General features: G+C 47.9%; 1 non-coding gene across 1 annotated transcript; it reads left to right on the forward strand.

Moving 5' to 3' along the window:
- Positions 1 to 17,690: 17,690 nt before the first annotated feature.
- Trnak-cuu (transfer RNA lysine (anticodon CUU)) lies at positions 17,691 to 17,763 on the forward strand. The gene has a single exon. It is a non-coding gene; the product is annotated as a tRNA-Lys (tRNA).
- Positions 17,764 to 18,250: the final 487 nt, after the last annotated feature.

An 18,250-nucleotide genomic window follows, 5' to 3' on the forward strand; every position in this document is an offset into this window, starting at 1 on the left:
AAAATAACAAAAAAAAGTGGTCAGCGCGACAAAAAAAAAATGGATAAGGCGTTGGACTTCGGATATGAAGATTACAGGTTCGAATGATGTCACGCTCGTGTTTTTCCAGTTCTGAAAAAGAAACATACCGTTTTAATGTAGCAATTGAGCAGTACGAAACCGTCTGAATGTTGCTGTTGACCATTTTTTGCTTGGAGTTGCTCCTGAGCTTGAAACACTCACAAGACCGGTGTTAACTAGCGAAATGGTCGGCACAGTGCCGACACGGCGAGTTTTGACTGGCTCTTGCACATCTAAAACAACGTCGGAAAGTAACTCGTTCGGCTTTGAGTCACATAGAGTATGTGTGTTAATTTTGACGCCACTAGCTCTGCATGTTGTCATGCAATTTCTTTACCTCTCAGAAATGATTATGACACAAAAGTGAAGTACGTGACGAGTGTGACGTTAGGAAAACATTAGGCAGCATGGAAAGATTCTGTATGGGACCACCCAACCCAAACGAGTTCTGTGTGACGTGCTACCCGGCAGGTATTCACCGAGGTAGCCGGCTAGCTCAGTCGGTAGAGCGTCAGACTCTTAATCCCAGGGTCGTGGGTTCGAGCCACACGCTGGGCGGAACGGAATTTTGTTCCGCTGCAGATGTAAACTACCGTTTTTCTGATTAACGAGATGTAATGGAAATAGCAACTTTAAACTTTGCCTACGTCTCTGTCAGTCGCAAGCAAACTGTATTTGAAGGTGAAGGTGATTTTGTAGACATGTGTGAAAGACATGTTCTGAAATGCAAGTGTTGTTGTTTGGAGAGCACATCGGTTACGTGTCAGATGTGTAGCTAAGCAGTAATGGGTCGCCATAGCTGCAAATATTAGCTGGTAATATGAAGTGTTGTCAGCTGAAGTCTGATTATGCAGACGACCGTAAGGGCGAAGTACCCAAGAGAACCGCTAGGACGCGCCTCTTTAGCTCAGTGGTAGAACACTGCTCTAATAAACCAGGCGTCGTAAGTTCCATCCTCACAGGAGAAAGCTGAATTTTGGAAATCAGTTGCGCGTTGTGGCCGTATAGCAAACAGTATCTGTGATGACGAACAATTAGCGACAGGCGTTTTTTTAAGAATTACTCTCAGATGTGATTTACGCGAATGGCGCAAATAAAGCATTTGCCAAAGCGGTACAGCATAAGGTGGGACGAGGCAGTCTGAATTACATTTTATAGATGTATTTCTCACATATCTCAGAGCCTGTCGTCGTCGCCGCCGCTTCTGCAGAAGTAGCAAATGGCGATCGTAGCAAATGCGGCGAGGGACGCCCTGCCTTCGATTCCGAATGCACAAAGTGTGTGGTCTTGTTTCTCAGTCTATATTTGGTCGGACTCGTAAAAGGTTGAATGTAACGAATGCGTGGGAAAGAGCTAGCGGCAGCGGCTGTGTAGAACGAAAACACAAATCCTCAGGGGTGTGAGCGTTTCGAGATGAGTCGTATACATCAATAATAATAATTATACAATGTTAACCCACTTCCTTAATAGCATTAGTGGGTCATAATATTAATACTTTTATTATTATTACAATGCAGCATACTACAAAATATGATGTGCTACAGGTTACTACAACAATGGGCACTGCACCAACTATCCCTACTACTTAAGAAACTATTACTGTCACTAATTGCTAATTTCTACACCTGCAGCGTCACATAGGTGCCAGTAGAATATATAAACCTACTTTGCAAGCCTTGCTCTTCGAGCTAACCCCAAAGAGCTTGCCCCTGGCACTGGGCTGGCCAAGATGTTAACTCGCTGCAGTTCCCTAACCTAACATAATATCCTATTCTAAGTCCTACGAAACTAACTTATCCTAAGTCAAATCCGGTGCATCTCTAAGTCGGTGAGATTGACCCCTCCTCCCCCTAATCCTGCGCGCGGCGGATCCCAACTGAGATGTGAAGTCGGCCAGTCCGCGCGCTGGCGGTATGGGAAAAGGGATCTAGACAATATCGGTGTTCATTTTCGCATTCTTAGTTTATCTCCCTCAGATATTCATTTAGCACTTTCCGTGATACCTCGTTGGCCAGAGTATTAATCATCTGAAAAGTGTCTTCACGTCTGAGGAGTTGATACGTGTCATGGTTCGGAAGTCCGTCTCGAAGTGTGGTCGCTACATCATTGAAGAGAGGGCACTCGTAAATCACATGATCCGGAGTGCCTTCCGGCGCGCCACAGTCACACGTGGGCGTAGCCCTCTTCCCAAACCGACATAAGTATGTCGGGTAGGGTCCATGACCAGTGAGAAAATGGATCAGTCCCCGTGTTGGCTGAAAGTGCTTCATTTCTAAACGCTCCCTCACGTTCGGCAAGAACTGAAAGGTTCTGCGACCGGTTTCTTCTCTATCCCAGAACCCCTGCCAAAGTTCTTCCCCCCTTCTTCTAATCCCCCTTTTGTCCTCTACCCTCACACCCATGATTTCTTCTATTTTCCCCTGGTTCCCTTTTTTCGTCCAATACCAGGCTGCTTGCTCCCTAATCTCGATGTCAAGTGGGCAGAGCCCCATTATGACTAATAGGGCCCCTCCTGGAGATGTTCTATAAGCGCCCACAGATCTTAGAACCATGCTTCTCTGAACCCTTCTCACTGCCATGGCGGGCACAACGCTCGTGAGTCTGTGCGCCCAGACCCCGGAGCCGTAACCCACTACTGAAGTTAAGATACTATTGTTGTAAAGTTTAATGAGATGTGGAGGTAGGTGAAATCTTTTGTGTCCTATGGAAATGAGGTTGTTTAATATTTGCAGAGCTTTTTGGGTTACAGTTTCAATGTGTTTTCCGAAGTTCCATTTCTCATCAATGATGACTCCTAGGTAACGTGTGTCTCGTCTTCGCAGTACCGGTGTGCCGTCAATTCTGACCGTGGGGTTCCTGATTAGTTGTCCTTTAAGTAGTAAGTATGTCGATTTGCTTGGTGATACGGTCATTTTCGTGGTGTGGCACCACTGTAGGAGTCTGTCTATTGCTCTCTCTATTTTAGGTTCTATGTCCTCTCGGCTATGGCCACCGACCATCAGGAGGAGGTCATCAGCGTAGGCTATCACCTCTAGCACATCCTCACTTCGTTGCAGGCTGTCTACTAATGGCTCCATGTGGATGTCCCAAAAGGGCGGCCCTAGGACCGATCCTTGGGGACATCCTTTCGTGACAGCTTTCCCTACCCTTTCGCTAGGGGATGATAGCCAGACCTCCCGATCCTCACAGTAGCTCCTCAGGCAGCCATATAGCGGCCCTGGACACTCTTTCTCCCGCAAGCAGGAGAAGAGCGAGGGCCACCACAGGCGGTCGAAGGCGCCACTGATGTCCACCATGATGCCCACCACGTATTTGTGTGGGGTCGAGCCACAGACCTCGGCCGCCAGGGCGATTGCATCAGATGCCGACCGCCCCGGCCTGAAACCGAATTGCCTGCTGCTCATCCCGCACAATACTCTGTGTGCTGCCAATCTGTCAGCCAACAGTTTTTCCAAGATTTTTCCAAACAAATCTAACAGGCAGATCGGCCTGTACGACTTTACTTCTGCAGGATCCTTGTCCGGTCCCTTCTTAATAATGACGACGTTCCCAGTTTTCCACCTTCTTGGGAACTGTTGTTGCCTCAGGCAATCATTATAGAGGTGGGTAAGCGGCGCAACCAGCTGGGGTGCCAGGAATTGCACCACCTCCGCCACAATGCCGTCTGGCCCAGGAGCTTTGCTTCTTTTAAGTTGCTTTATGTTGGTCGCCACCTCCTCTTCTGAGAAGGGGTAGACCGCCGTGTCATTATTATATATTTCACGGTCTTGTTCTCGCAATTGCCGCTGTCCCTCTGTCTCCCCATCCGCATTGTCATCAGGCAGCAGGGACCGGAGGAGGACCCCAGCAGTCTCCTGCCAGGACTCCGTCATCCTGTCCCCGTGCCTGACTGTAGATAGCTCCATAGGAGAGCGGATTTTCTCCCTGACTAATTTATAGGGGAGTCCCCATGGATCCAGTGCTAGCTGGCTGAGCACATAGTGTTCCCAGCTTCGCCTTCTGACTTCGCGTAGTTCACTCTGGAACCTCTGTTTTGCCTCCCTGTACTGCAATTGCCACCTTTGTCTCTCCTGCCAGACGACACTGCGCTGGTAGTGCCTCCTTAGCCTCCTGACAGATTGGCGTAGATCTTCCAGTTCAGGCGACCACGGTGACGGAGAAGCCGCCATGGCCTTCCTCCTGATCGGTACAGCAGCCCTCACCGCCCTGGTTACTGCAGTTACTAGTTCATCTGCTCTGTTGTCTACGTTTATGTCTTGTTGTATGTCATCTTCCGGTAATGGAGGAATGTCGCAATCCCTCGCCAGCCGTTCCCAGTCAGCTTTCCTGTAGTTAAATTGTATTTCCCACCCCATGGCCTAGCGGCACTCTCTCTCCCCTACTGTGAAAGTTATTAAGTTATGGTCGCTAGTGGTGGCGTTTCCTATTACTTTCCAATTTTGTATGATGTTTGTTACATTTGGTGTCACGAGAGTGACATCAATATTTGTACCCTGCCCTCCTCCTGCCGTGTAGGTAGGAGGATTACCAGGCCTGTTGGCCACCACGAGTTGCGACGCCATAATGTATTCTTCCACCTTTTCTCCATTTGCGTCTCTTGTGCCACTGAACCATAGGGGGGACTTGGCATTAATATCAGCTGTTATTACAATTTTCCTTCCTCGCAACGCCGTGGTCACCCTCATCAGGTGGTCTAGGTGTATTTCGATGTCATCTCCATACTGGAAGTACATATTAATGATGGTGATGATTCCTGCTGGAGATTGGAGCTCCACGACGTTGCAATGGGGAGTTGTAAACTGAGAGAGTGGTAACTCTCATGAGTTTGTTTGTAATTATAATTGCCGCCCTTGGGTCTTCTCCTCTGCTGATTACTTGCCATGTGGCGGCAGCAAATGCGACTTTCCCAGCTTGGGAGTACGGCTCCTGCAGACAGAGCACATCCAATCTCCTCTCCTCCACCTCCCTTCGGAGTTCCTGCATCACAAGTCGACTATTGTGAGTGTTTAGTTGTCCTATGTTTATTTTGGTCATTATGGAAAGTAGGTGTGTACTCGGTCATGTGGCCAGGTCTTAGTCCAGTCGAACGCAATTCGTCCGTTTGCCAATACTGCCTGTTCATAGATGTCGTTTAGGTCGAATTTCTCGCCCCTTCTTTCAAACACCTTTCTTAACAAGTCTCGCAGGGCTCGAAAGTCAGTGGGGAGATTCACTGATTTTAGTTGAATTCTGTCCACAGCCTCCATCACCGAGAAGGTTATCTTTCGTCCCTCTTCGTGTCCTACACGAACCACATGTCTCAGGGCAGTGGTCAGGGTAGCCGGCTGCTCAAGTCTTGCTAATTGCATGGTGTACTCCAAGTTGGGGTACACTCTTACAGGGTCCACAGGTGGTAGTCTAACCACTGGAGTACCCTGTGTGGGAGAACTTGTACTAGAGCTACTGGTTACCAAGTTTTCCTGTATTGGTTGAATGACTTTTTTCTGCTCCTCTCTGGAAACTGCCACAGCCACAGGATGCCCTTGCCATTTCTGGTGTTCTGTCGGCTCTGCTCCCCGGCTTTCGGAGGAGGGAGCTGCAGCTATGGGGGGGTCTGTCTGTATTGCCGTATTTATCATATAGATCTCAGTCTGTGTGGCTCTGTTTTCAGTTTTCTCGGTGCTCGTAAGCGACCTTAAGAACAACTTAAATTTGTTAGCCCTCATAGCATCCCTCCTCCTTTTGCTCGGGGACTTATGTTTCGGCATCCTGTTCAGTATGCCGGGCTCACCCATAATCAATCCTGGAAATCAGTCTTTGTTCAAGCATCCTGTATGTTGGGCAGTTTCGACCTGTGGCTCCGCATGATTTCTTGCCTCGGTTCCTGCATGCTATGCAGATTGCCGCTGCCTTGCAGTCTTTACGGTTGTGACCGTTCTCTCCACATTTTGTGCAGGCCGACTCCCTGGTGCACAGCCTGAGAATGTGGTCCAAGTCGCCACAGTTGTGGCAACGAGGTACCACGACATAGTCCCTAGTGTTGATGGCATGAAAGCCGACATATATTTTGCCCATAGTCGTAATGCTTTTCCACATCTGCGCTGTAACCTCAGCGACGTGATGTACCACATCTCGACCCCGTGGACCTGTCTTGAATCTGAGTTTAAAACAGTCTTTGAACTCTTCTTCACTCAGATGCTCAAAGTTTTGTTTTCTGATTGTGTCGCATAACTCTTCATTGGTCATTACTGTTGGAACATCGTACAGAATCACGAGAGGGTTTCTTTTCCTTGGAGGCTCACACTTGATCACTGAATTTAGTTTCTGGTTCATCAATATTTTTTCTTTATCCTCTTCGGATGCGACTTCCACTATTACTGAATTCTTGCTTGGTTTAATTCTTTTGATCTTTATTTTCTCTTTTACAGGGTCCACAGTAGTCGTGAATAGCTCCTGGATTATTATAACGCTTGTGTCTTGGCCCGGCAGGGTCCTCAAGAAGACTGCCGTATCTGGCCTCTTTGTCACCTTATCTATGGTATCTCTGGTCGTGTTGGGCTTCGTGGGAGCTTGCGCTGCCACGGCAGCCCAGGTTTTAACTGGCTGTTTCCTCAATCGATTGTTCTCTTTTTCTAGTTCTTCCACCCTTCCTTCCAATTTTGCGTGGGCAATGGCCCATGCAGCCAATTCATTTTTGATTGTTGAAAGTCCTCCTTGACATATTTTTTCTGTTTTTAATGTTTTGCTCCATGAGCAACGTGATTCTTGCTAGTCTCTGCGTCACTGTTTCATTTTCGGCCTGTCCCGACTCGTCCTGAGGAGAGGGATCAGGCGGCGCAAAAGAAGCCCGTTGAGGCGCACTCGAGTCACTCGTATTGGTTGTCGCCATGATTATACGAGTGATAAAAGAGATGGGAGCCCGTCTCTTGCCCCGGACCGGCTCCTCTGGCATGGGGGGGGGGGGGGGGGGGGACTTCTTGCAGCTCGCCCACCGACCTCGCCCCAAGGTCAAGGGCACTCCCGAGCTGCCGGGTTCAGCGCGCCGTCGCCAGCGCACTGGTCCCCATCGATGGCTCCGTCATCGGCGATTTCACGCGACGCTCTCCGGCAACTGCACCCCGCACTCCGGAGAGGCGGATGCACCTCTCGCCCTTCGCCGCCTACTAGCCCGAGTTTCCACCTTACGGCCAAGGACCCACTCCTACTCAGGTGCCGGGCCGGTCCCCCAGACGTTCGGCGGTCTGGACCCAGTTAACCTGGCCCAGGCGATGTCACCACCTCCTGGGTTTGGCAGAACACGCCCCGGTTACCCAGGGGCGCGGCGAAGCACCCTTGCCGACTCGCGCCGCGATCCCACGCCGACAAACGAAGTCGCCGGCATGCAGAGCTCCTGCTGGTCTGGGCCCTGCGAACAGAAAGGGACAGATGTTCGTCCCTCGACACAGCTCCCCCTGTGCCACGCACCCTTCGCTTTCGCATCGGGTTGGGTCGCAGCTCTTCCTTTTGTCGCAAGGCACACCCGGGCAAGAACGAGAAATGCCGAGCTTAACGTCTGGCACCACTTGAAGGCGGAAAGAGCCACTTGAGGAGGTGAGGCTATACATGACGCATCACTTCCCCTGTGGGCACGTCCGACTGGAAGCGATACGCCCCAGTGCGAACCTCTGTGCCTTACGGCGCGCTGGCGCGGAATGGCCAACGCCAAAACGCACCGCGAGACGACAGGTCCCACGCCAGTCGTATACATGTGATGGTTGGTCGTCAGTGACCGTGTGGCCTAATGGATAAGGCGTCGGACTTTGTATGTGAAGATTACAGGTTCGAATGATGTCACGTTCGTGTTTTTCCAGTTCTGAAAAAGAAACATACCGTTTTAATGTAGCAATTGAGCAGTACGAAACCGTCTGAATGTTGCTGTTGACCATTTTTTGCTTGGAGATGCTCTTGAGCTTGAAACACACACAACAAGACCGGTGTTAACTAGCGAAATGGTCGGCAGAGTGCCGACACCGCGAGTTTTGACTGGCACTTGCACATCTAAAACAACGTCGGAAAGTAACTCGTTCGGCTTTTGAGTCACATCAAGTATGTGTGTTAATTTTGACGCCACTAGCTCTGCATGTTGTCATGCAATTTCTTTACCTCTCAGAAATGATTATGACATAAAAGTGAAGTACGTGACGAGTGTGACGTTAGGAAAACATTAGGCAGCATGGAGAGATTCTGTATGGGACCACCCAACCCAAACGAGTACTGTGTGACGTGCTACCCGGCAATTACTCACCGAGGTAGCCGGCTAGCTCAGTCGGTAGAGCGTCAGACTCTTAATCCCAGGGTCGTGGTTTCGAGCCACACGCTGGGCGGAACTCAATTTCGTTCCGCTGCGGATGTAAATAACCGTTTTATAGATTAACGAGATGTAATGGCAATAGCAACTTTAAACTTTGCCTACGTCTCTGTCAGTCGCAAGGAAACTGTATTTGAAGGTGAAGGTATTTTGTAGACATGTGTGAAAGATATGTTCTGAAATGCAAGTGTTGTTGTTTGGAGAGCACATCTGTTACGTGTCAGATGTGTAGCCAAGCAGTAATGGGTCGCCATAGCTGCAAATATTAGAAGCTAATATGAAGTGTTGTCAGCTGAAGTCTGATGATGCAGGCGACCGTAAGGCCGAAGGACGCAAGAGTACCGCTAGGCCGCGCCTCTTTAGCTCAGCGGTAGAGCAGTGGCCAAATAAACCAGAGATCGTAAGTTCCATCCTAACAGGAGAAAGATGAATTTTGGAAATCAGTTGCGCGTCGTGACCGTATAGCAAACAGTATCTGTGATGACGAACACTTAGCGACAGGCGTTTTTTAAAGAATGACTCTCAGATGTGATTAAGGCGAATGGCGCAGATAAAGCATTTACCAAAGCGGTACAGCATAAGGTGCGACGAGGCAGTCTGAATTACATTTTATAGATGTATTTCTCACATATCTCAGAGCCTCTCGCGGTCGTCGTCGTCGTCGCCGCCGTTGCCGCTTCTGCAGAAGTAGCAAATGGCGATCGTCGCAAACCCGGCGAGGGACGCCCTGCCTTCGATTCCGAATGCACAAAGTGTGTGGTCTTGTTTCTCAGTCTATATTTGGTCGGTCTCGTAAGAGGTTGAATGTAACGAGTGGGTGGGAAAGAGCAAGCGGCAGCGGCTGTGTAGAACGAAAACACAAATCCTCAGGGGTGTGAGCGTTTCGAGATGAGTCGTATACATGTGATGTTTGGTTGTCAGTGACCGTGTGGCCTAATGGATAAGGCGTCGGACTTCGGATCTGAAGATTACAGGTTCGAATGCTGTCACGCTCGTGTTTTTCCAGTTCTGAAAAGGAAACATACCGTTTTAATGTAGCAATTGAGGAGTATGAAACCGTCTGAATGTTGCTGTCGACCATTTTTTGTTTGGAGATGCTCTTGAGCTTGAAACACACACAACAAGACCGGTGTTAACTAGTGAAATGGTCGGCAGAGTGTCGAGACCGTGAGTTTTGACTGGCACTTGCACATCTAAAACAACGTCGGAAAGTAACTCGTTCGGCTTTTGAGTCGCATAAAGTATGTGTGTTAATTTTGACACCACTAGCTCTGCATGTTGTCATGCAATTTCTTTACCTCTCAGAAATGATTATGACATAAAAGTGAAGTACGTGACGAGTGTCACGTCAGGAATACATTAGGCAGCATGGAGAGATTCTGTATGGGACCACCCACCCCAAACGAGTACTGTGTGACGTGCTACCCGGAGGTATTCACCGAGGTAGCCGGCTAGCTCATTCGGTAGAGCGTCAGACTCTTAATCCCAGTGTCGTGGGTTCGAGCCACACGCTTGGCGGAATGGAATTTTGTTCCGCTGCAGATGTAAATTACCGTTTTTCTGATGAACGAGATGTAATGGAAATAGCAACTTTAAACTTTGCCTACGTCTCTGTCAGTCGCAAGGAAACTGTATTTGAAGGTGAAGGTGATTTTGTAGACATGTGTGAAAGACATGTTCTGAAATGTACTGTATGACGTGCTACCCGGAGGTATTCACCGAGGTAGCCGGCTAGCTCATTCGGTAGGGCGTCAGACTCTTAATCCCAGTGTCGTGGGTTCGAGCCACACGCTTGGCGGAATGGAATTTTGTTCCGCTGCAGATGTAAATTACCGTTTTTCTGATGAACGAGATGTAATGGAAATAGCAACTTTAAACTTTGCCTACGTCTCTGTCAGTCGCAAGGAAACTGTATTTGAAGGTGAAGGTGATTTTGTAGACATGTGTGAAAGACATGTTCTGAAATGCAAGTGTTGTTGTTAGGAGAGCACATCTGTTACGTGTCAGATGTGTAGCCAACCAATAATGGGTCGCCATAGCTGCAAATATTTGCCGGTGATATGAAGTGTTGTCAGCTGAAGTCTGATGATGCAGAGGACCGTAAGGACGAAGTACCCAAAAGTAGCGCTAGGCCGCGACTCTTTAGCTCAGTGGTAGAGCACTGCTCTAATTAACCAGGTGTCGTAAGTTCCATCCCCACAGCACAAAGATGAATTTTGGAAATCAGTTGCGCGTCGTGGCCGTATAGCAAACAGTATCTGTGATGTCGAACAATTAGCGACAGGCGTTTTTTTAAGAATTACTCTCAGATGTGATTAGGGCGAATGGCGCAGATAAAGCATTTGCCAAAGCGGTACAGCATAAGGTGGGACGAGGCAGTCTGAATTACATTTTATAGATGTATTTCTCACATATCTCAGAGCCTCTCGCGGTCGTCGTCGTCGTCGTCGCAGCCGCCGCTTCTGCAGAAGTAGCAAATGTCCATCGTAGCAAATGCGGCGAGGGACGACCTGCCTTCGATTCCGAATGCACAAAGTGTGTGGTCTTGTTTCCCAGTCTATATTTGGTCTGTCTCTTAAGAGGTTGAATGTAACGTATGGGTGGGAAAGGGCAAGGGGCAGCGGCTGTGGAGAACGAAAACACAAATCCTCAGGGGTGTGAGCGTTTCGAGATAAGTCGTATACATTTATAGATGGTCGTCCGTGACCGTGTGGCCTAATGGATAAGGCGTCGGACTTCGGATCTGAAGATTACAGGTTCAAATGCTGTCACGCTCATGTTTTTGCAGTTCTGAAAAAGAAACATACCGTTTTAATGTAGCAATTGAGCAGTACGAAACCGTCTGAATGTTGCTGTTGACCATTTTTTGCTTGGAGATGCTCTTGAGCTTTAAACACACACAACAAGACCGGTGTTAACTAGCGAAATGGCTGGCAGAGTGCCGACACCACGAGTTTTGACTGGCACTTGCACATCTAAAACAACGTCGGAAAGTAACTCGTTCGGCTTTTGAGTCACATAAAGTATGTGTGTTAATTTTGACGCCACTAGCTCTGCATGTTGTCATGCAATTTCTTTACCTCTCACAAATGATTATGACATAAAAGTGAAGTACGTGACGAGTGTGACGTTAGGAAAACATTAGGCAGCATGGAGAGATTCTGTATGGGACCACCCAACCCAAACGAGTACTGTGTGACTTACTACCAGGCAGGTATTAAGCGAGGCAGCCGGCTAGCTAAGTCGGTAGAGCGTGAGACTCTTAATCCCAGGATTGTAGGTTCCAGCCCCACGCAGGGCGGAAAGGAATTTTGTTCCGCTGCAGATGTAAATTACCGTTTTTCTGATTACCGTGGTATAATGTAAATAGCAACTTTAAACTTTGCCTACGTCTCTGTCAGTCGCAAGCAAAATGTATTTGAAGGTGAAGGTGATTTTGTAGACATGTGTGAAAGACATGTTCTGAAATGCAAGTGTTGTTGTTTGGAGAGCACATCGGTTACGTGTCAGATGTGTAGCCAAGCAGTAATGGGTCGCCATAGCTGCAAATATTAGAAGCTAATATGAAGTGTTGTCAGCTGAAGTCTGATGATGCAGGCGACCGTAAGGCCGAAGTACGCAAGAGTACCGCTAGGCCGCGCCTCCTTAGCTCAGTGGTAGAGCACTGGTGTAGGGAACCAGGGGTCGTAAGTTCCATCCTCAGAGGAGGAAGACGGATTTTGGAAATCAGTTTCGCGTCGTGGCCATATAGAAAACAGTATCTGTGATGACGAACAATTAGCGACAGGCGTTTTATGAAAAATTACTCTCAAATGGGATTAAGGCGAATGGCGCAGATAAAGCATTTGCCAAAGTGATACAGCATAATGTGGGACGAGGCCGTCTGAATTACATTTTATAGATGTATTTCTCACATATCTCAGAGCCTCTCGCAGTCGTCGTCGGAGTCGTCTTCGTCGTCGCCGTCGCCGCCGCCGCCTCTGCAGATGTAGCAAATGGCCATCGTAGCAAATGCGGCGAGGGACGCCCTGCCTTCGATTCCGAATGCACGAAGCGTGTGGTCTTGTTTCCCAGTCTATATTTGGTCGGTCTCGTAAGAGGTTGAATGTAACGAATGGGTGGGAAAGAGCAAGGGGCAGCGACTGTGTAGAACGAAAACACAAATCCTCAGGGGTGTGAGCGTTTCGAGATGAGTCGTATACATGTTATAGTTGGTCGTCAGTGACCGTGTGGCCTAATGGAAAAGGCGTCGGACTTCGGATCTGAAGATTACAGGTTCGAATGCTTTCACGCTCGTGTTTTTCCAGTTCTGAAAAAGAAACATACCCTTTTAATGTAGCAATTGAGCAGTACGATACCGTCTGAGTGTTGCTGTTGACCATTTTTTGCTTGGAGATGCTCTTGAGCTTGAAACACACACAGCAAGACCGGTGTTAACTAGCGAAAAGGTCGGCAGAGTGCCGACACCGCGAGTTTTGACTGGCACTTGCACATCTAAAACAACGTCGAAAAGTAACTCGTTCGGCTTTTGAGTCACATCAAGTATGTGTGTTAATTTTGACGCCACTAGCTCTGCATGTTGTCATGCAATTTCTTTACCTCTCAGAAATGATTATGACATAAAAGTGAAGTACGTGACGAGTGTGACGTCAGGAAAACATTAGGCAGCAAGGAGAGATTCTGTATGGAACCACCCAACCCAAACGAGTACTGTGTGACGTGCTACCCGGCAGGTAATCACCGTGGTAGCCGGCTAGCTCAGTCGGTAGAGCGTCAGACTCTTAATCCCAGGGTCGTGGGTTCGAGCCACTTGCTGGGCGGAACGGAATTTTGTTCCGCGGCAGATGTAAATTACCGTTTTTCTGATTAACGAGATGTAATGGAAATAGCAACTTTAAACTTTGCCTACGTCTCTGTCAGTCGCAAGGAAACTGTATTTGAAGGTGAAGGTGATTTTGTAGACATGTGTGAAAGACATGTTCTGAAATGCGAGTGTTGTTGTTAGGAGAGCACATCGGTTACGTGTCAGATGTGTAGCCAAGCAGTAATGGGTCGCCATAGCTGCAAATATTAGCCGGTAATATGAAGTGTTGTCAGCTGAAGTCTTATGATGCAGAGGACCGTAAGGCCGAAGTGCGCAAGAGTAGCACTAGTCCGCTCCTCTTTAGCTCAGTGGTAGAGCACTGCTCTAATAAACCAGGGGTCGGAAGTTCCATCCTCACAGGAGAAAGATGAATTTTGGAAATCAGTTTCGCGTCGTGGCCGTACAGCAAACAGTATCTGTGATGACGAACAATTAACGACAGGCGTTGTTTTAAGAATTACTCTCAGATGTGATTAAGGCGAATGGCACAGATAAAGCATTTGCCAAAGCGGTACAGCATAAGGTGGGACGAGGCAGTCTGAATTACATTTTATAGATGTATTTCTCACATATCTCAGAGCCTCTCGCGGTCGTCGTCGTCGTCGTCGTCGTCGTCGTCGTCGTCGCTGCCGCTTCTGCAGAAGTAGCAAATGGCCATCGTAGCAAATGCGGCGAGGGACGCCCTGCCTTCGATTCCGAATGAACAAAGTGTGTGGTCTTGTTTCCCAGTCTATATTTGGTCGGTCTCGTAAGAGGTTGAATGTAACGAACGGGTGGGAAAGAGCAAGGGGCAGCGGCTGTGTAGAACGAAACCACAAATCCTCAGGGTGTGAGCGTTTCGAGATGAGTCGTATACATGTAACTGTTGGTCGTCAGTGACCGTGTGGCCTAATGGAGAAGCCGTTGGACTTCGGATCTGAAGATTACAGGTTCGAATGCTGTCACGCTCGCGTTTTTCCAGTTCTGAAAAAGAAACATACCGTTTTAATGTAGCAATTGAGCAGTACGAAACCGTCTGAATGTTGCTGTTGACCATTTTTTGCTTGGAGATGCTCTTAAGCTTGAAGTCACACAACAAGACCTGTGTTAACTAGCGAAATGTTCGGCAGAGTGCCGACACCACGACTTTTGACTGGCACTTGCACATCTAAAACAACGTCGGAAAGTAACTCGTTCGGCTTTTGAGTCACAAAAGGAATGTGTGTTAATTTGGCGCCACTAGCTCTGCGTGTTGTCATGCAACTTCTTTTCCTCTCAGAAATGATTATGACATAAAAGTGAAGTACGTGACGAGTGTGACGTTAGGAAAACATTAGGCAGCATGGAGAGATTCTGTATGGGACCACCCAACCCAAACGAGTATTGTGTGACGTGCTAACCGGCAGGCATTAACAGAAGCAGCCGGCTAGCTCCGTCGGTACAGCGTGAGACACTTAATCCCAGGGTCGTTGGTTCGAGACGTACGCTGGGCGTAAGGGAAATTTGTTCCGCTGCAAATGTAAATTACCGTTTTTCTGATTAACGAGATGTAATGGAAATAGCAACTTTAAACTTTGGCTACGTCTCTGTCAGTCGCAAGGAAACTGTATTTGAAGGTGAAGGTGATTTTGTAGACATGTATGAAAGACATGATCTGAAAAGCAAGTGTTGTTGTTTGGAGAGCACATCGGTTACGTGTCAGATGTGTAGCCAAGCAGAAATGGGTCGCCATAGCTGCAAATATTAGAAGCTAATATGAAGTGTTGTCAGCTGAAGTCTGATGATGCAGGCGACCGTAAGGCCGAAGTACGCAAGAGTACCGCTAGGCCGCGCCTCTTTAGCTCAGTGGTAGAGCACTGCTCTAATTAACCAGGGGTCGTAAGTTCCATCCTCAGAGGAGGAAGACAAATTTTGGAAATCAGTTTCGCGTTGTGGCCGTATAGCAAACAGTATCTGTGATCACGAACAATTAGCGACAGGCGTTTTATTAAGAATTACTCTCAGATGTGATTAAGGCGAATGTCGCAGATAAAGCATTTGCCAAAGCGGTACAGCATAAGGTGGGACGAGGCACTCTGAATTACATTTTATAGATGTATTTCTCACATATCTCAGAGCCTCTCGCGGTCTTCGTCGTCGTCTTCGTTGTCGCCGCCGCCGCCGCTTCTGCAGAAGTAGCAAATGGCCATCGTAGCAAATGCGGCGAGGGACGCCCTGCCTTCGATTCCGAATGCACGAAGCGTGTGGTCTTGTTTCCCAGTCTATATTTGGTCGGTCTCGTAAGAGGTTGAATGTAACGAATGGGTGGGAAAGAGCAAGGGGCAGCGACTGTGTAGAACGAAAACACAAATCCTCAGGGGTGTGAGCGTTTCGAGATGAGTCGTATACATGTTATAGTTGGTCGTCAGTGACCGTGTGGCCTAATGGAAAAGGCGTCGGACTTCGGATCTGAAGATTACAAGTTCGAATGCTGTCACGCTCGTGTTTTTCCAGTTCTGAAAAAGAAACATACCCTTTTAATGTAGCAATTGAGCAGTACGATACCGTCTGAATGTTGCTGTTGACCATTTTTTGCTTGGAGATGCTCTTGAGCTTGAAACACACACAGCAAGACCGGTGTTAACTAGCGAAAAGGTCGGCAGAGTGCCGACACCGCGAGTTTTGACTGGCACTTGCACATCTAAAACAACGTCGAAAAGTAACTCGTTCGGCTTTTGAGTCACATAAAGTATGTGTGTTAATTTTGACGCCACTAGCTCTGCATGTTGTCATGCAATTTCTTTACCTCTCACAAATGATTATGACATAAAAGTGAAGTACGTGACGAGTGTGACGTTAGGAAAACATTAGGCAGCATGGAGAGATTCTGTATGGGACCACCCAACCCAAACGAGTACTGTGTGACTTACTACCAGGCAGGTAATAAGCGAGGCAGCCGGCTAGCTCAGTCGGTAGAGCGTGAGACTCTTAATCCCAGGATTGTAGGTTCCAGTCCCACGCAGGGCGGAACGGAATTTTGTTCCGCTGCAGATGTAAATTACCGTTTTTCTGATTACCGTGGTATAATGTAAATAGCAACTTTAAACTTTGCCTACGTCTCTGTCAGTCGCAAGCAAAATGTATTTGAAGGTGAAGGTGATTTTGTAGACATGTGTGAAAGACATGTTCTGAAATGCAAGTGTTGTTGTTTGGAGAGCACATCGGTTACGTGTCAGATGTGTAGCCAAGCAGTAATGGGTCACCATAGCTGCAAATATTAGCCGATAATATGAAGTGTTGTCAGCTGAAGTCTGATGATGCAGAGGACCGTAAGGACGAAGTACCCAAAAATAGCGCTAGGCCGCGCCTCTTTAGCTCAGTGGTAGAGCACTGCTCTAATTAACCAGGGGTCGTAAGTTCCATCCTCACAGCACAAAGATGAATTTTGGAAATCAGTTGCGCGTCGTGGCCGTATAGCAAACAGTATCTGTGATTACGAACAATTAGCGACAGGCGTTTTTTTAAGAATTACTCTCAGATGTGATTAAGTCGAATGGCACAGATAAAGCATTTGCCAAAGCGGTACAGCATAAGGTGGGACGAGGCCGTCTGAATTACATTTTATAGATGTATTTCTCACATATCTCAGAGCCTCTCGCAGTCGTCGTCGGAGTCGTCTTCGTCGTCGCCGTCGCCGCCGCCGCCGCCGCCGCCTCTGCAGATATAGCAAATGGCCATCGTAGCAAATGCGGCGAGGGACGCCCTGCCTTCGATTCCGAATGCACGAAGCGTGTGGTCTTGTTTCCCAGTCTATATTTGGTCGGTCTCGTAAGAGGTTGAATGTAACGAATGGGTGGGAAAGAGCAAGGGGCAGCGACTGTGTAGAACGAAAACACAAATCCTCAGGGGGTGTGAGCGTTTCGTGATGAGTCGTATACATGTTATAGTTGGTCGTCAGTGACCTTGTGGCCTAATGGAAAAGGCGTCGGACTTCGGATCTGAAGATTACAGGTTCGAATGCTGTCACGCTTGTGTTTTTCCAGTTCTGAAAAAGAAACATACCGTTTTAATGTAGCAATTGAGCAGTACGAAACCGTCTGAATGTTGCTGTTGACCATTTTTTGCTTGGAGATGCTCTTGAGCTTGAAACACACACAACATGATGGGTGTTAACTAGCGAAATGGTCGGCAGAGTGCCGACACCGCGAGTTTTACTGGCACTTGCACATCTAAAACAACGTCGGAAAGTAACTCGTTCGGCTTATGAGTCACAAAAATTATGTGTGTTAATTTTGACGCCACTAGCTCTGCATGTTGTCATGCAATTTCTTTACCTCTCAGAGATGATTATGACATAAAAGTGAAGTACGTGACGAGTGTGACGTCAGGTAAACATTAGGAAGCAAGGAAAGATTCTGTATGGGACCACCCAACCCAAACTAGTACTGTGTGACGCGCTACCAGGCAGGTATTCACGGAGGTAGCCGGCTAGCTCAGTCGGTAGAGCGTGAGACTCTTAATCCCAGGGTCGTGGGTTCGAGCCACACGCTGGGCGGAACGGAATTTTGTTCCGATGCACATGTAAATTACCGTTTTTCTGATTAACGAGATGAAATGGAAATAGCAACTTTAAACTTTGCCTACGTCTCTGTCAGTCGCAAGGAAACTGTATTTGAAGGTGAAGGTGATTTTGTAGACATGTGTGAAAGACATGTTCTGAAATGCAAGTGTTGTTGTTAGGAGAGCACATCTGTTACGTGTCAGATGTGTAGCCAACCAGTTATGGGTCGCCATAGCTGCAAATATTTGCCGGTAATATGAAGTGTTGTCAGCTGAACTGTGATGACGCAGAGGACCGTAAGGACGAAGTACCCAAAAATAGCGCTAGGCCGCGCCTCTTTAGCTCAGTGGTAGAGCACTGCTCTAATTAACCAGGGGTCGTAAGTTCCATCCTCACAGCACAAAGATGAATTTTGGAAATCAGTTGCGCGTCGTGGCCGTATAGCAAACAGTATCTGTGATGACGAACAATTAGCGACAGG

This window comes from Schistocerca gregaria, chromosome 3, assembly GCF_023897955.1.
Source record: "Schistocerca gregaria isolate iqSchGreg1 chromosome 3, iqSchGreg1.2, whole genome shotgun sequence".
NCBI classification, from domain to species: domain Eukaryota; kingdom Metazoa; phylum Arthropoda; class Insecta; order Orthoptera; family Acrididae; genus Schistocerca; species Schistocerca gregaria.